This window comes from Camellia sinensis, chromosome 4, assembly GCF_055761805.1.
Source record: "Camellia sinensis isolate YWXY chromosome 4, ASM5576180v1, whole genome shotgun sequence".
NCBI classification, from domain to species: Eukaryota; Viridiplantae; Streptophyta; class Magnoliopsida; order Ericales; family Theaceae; genus Camellia; species Camellia sinensis.
Window position 1 is genome coordinate 163,696,792 of NC_138964.1, and position 2,210 is coordinate 163,699,001.

The following is a 2,210-nucleotide window of genomic DNA, read 5'->3' on the forward strand; positions in this document are numbered from 1 at the left end:
TTAAGCCTTGTGAAGACTTCTGTAGTTTTGTAGATGCTCGATAAATTTGTTTATATAATGGTCATGTCGAAGTTTGTCACCAAATATAGCTCTCATCTCTCTAGCTTTATCCCTATAAACCTTTCCCTTATCGTCAGTTATTACCAACTTCAGTGACTCAACTACTGAGTTCCGGTACAATAACCCGTCTCGATTATCTCTCGATATTTCTATGCCTACCTTGTTTTTCTCAAAAATCCTAGCATTCAATCCTTGATCTACCATAAAGGGCAACATAATAAGTGTATGTCCAAATTGAAGGCCCTCAATAATTGAACTCCAACCACAGTGAGTCAAGAAACCACCCACTGAGTCATGAGTCAATATCCTGAGTTGAGGCACCCAAGTCGTCCACAAGACTCCATGACCTTTGGTTTGCTCTTAAAACCCGTTTGGCAACTCCACTGAATTTGACTCCTTCGAGTTAGATGGATTTCTAAGGGCCCAAAAGAAGGGCAAACTAGATATCTCTAGGCTGAGAGCTAACTTAGTAAGTGTTTCTTGATTCAGAGTCAACTCATTTCCGAGTCCTACATAAATCACAAATCCCTTGGCTTGATTTTCTAGCCAACCACTGATTGACAGCCATGTGTCACTTGTTTCCTCCATGCTAATGTCAACCAATGGGGGCATCAAACCCACTGGTACTACAGGCTTTTTGCTAAGTTGTTAGAGGAGTGTCAACCAATGGGCTTCGAACTCTTCACAAGCACGTGTGGCAAGCACGTTGCACCCAACAATTGCGGACCCAAGTCGATACGTGTCCAAAACATCTGAGGTAATGTTTTGTGCGGCATTCACGATCCACTTGATCTCGTAATACCGGTGGGCCAAGTTGGAAAAAGACAAGATCCATTTAGATGGGACCGTAAAGTCTTCCAGCTTTGTCCGTGGATCAAAGCTGTCAATCAATGCAGATGGTGACCGTAAAAAAAAGCCAAAAACCAGGTGTTAACTACGTTCAAGAAGTCACGTGAGATGCCAAGCTCTGCCGCAATTTGCGGTAACCAATAAGGAGCAAAGTCATAAATAACCCAATCCGGGGATGAAGCTTGTAAGAATTGAGTCAACTCGTCCTTGAGACCAGTGTAGGCCTTCTTGAGGAAATGAATCTTGTCAGAGGGTAGGTCAATGATGGCCTCCGCGTTGTCCAGGAGGCCATCGATTGGTGGGCAAATGAAGCTTCACTAAGCTTGTCAATGGGGGTAAATTTGATGGAATTCTTGGTAAGCGCTCAATGTTTCTTGGGGTTGATAGGAAGGAGACTTGATGACCCCTTCTTGCCATATCTTGGCCAGCTCTAAGAATGGGATCGTGTGACCAAAGGCCAACCATGGGAACACCACTATGTGTAGCTTTTGCTTACCGTCATTTGTCATGGTTACAAGTGTTAATCAGGACACAAATTGGTATTAATAATCTGTGACTTGTTATTGTGTTATACGGACAATTACAATTCAAGAAAATGATAAAATTTCTAGGTAATTTAATGTCTTGAAATTCTCAACATAAACATGTGAATTTATAGATGATGAATTTGAAATTTATGTTATATGTATGGATTGATGGAGTCAACGAAATTAAAGCTTTTCATTTAATTTGTAAATCCTATGAACAAAATTGTTCCTTTCGAGTACTAAGAACTAATCCTGTCCTGTCTAAAAAGAGTACTAAGAATTAATGGCTAAACTTTAATGAATAAAGGATCACTATAACAACTTTGGGTATTTAATTTGGAAATGAACTCAACTTTCAAATTTTGGTTAATTACATTTTTGGTCCTCAAAATTTGAAGTTTATGCCATTTTGATCCATAATGTTTAAATTGTCTATTTGGTCTAATTGTCTAGAAAATGTTTCAATTTCATCTGCTAATCAAATTTCGTTCCATTTAAGTCAGCGATAAATGTGTAATTTTGAATATTAAAATAGCAAAGATCGAATATGTTAGGACTGAAGTGTAATTTCTTGAGTAAGTTTTCACATTAGTGACACATCATATATTTTGAAGACTAAAAGTATAATTTTAAGTGATAGTTTTCACATTTATCATTGATTTTGATAGCATCTATTAACGAAAATTGATAGGCAAACTAAATTTAAATACTTATTATATATTGGAGATTACACAATTTTAAATATTAAAGCACAAAATTACACAATTTTCATAT

The 2,210-nt window shown here is 37.3% G+C and overlaps 1 pseudogene; it reads right to left on the reverse strand.

Moving 5' to 3' along the window:
* LOC145824186 (putative UDP-rhamnose:rhamnosyltransferase 1 pseudogene) lies at positions 1 to 1,418 on the reverse strand (annotated as a pseudogene).
* Between the last annotated feature and the right edge of the window lie 792 nt (positions 1,419 to 2,210).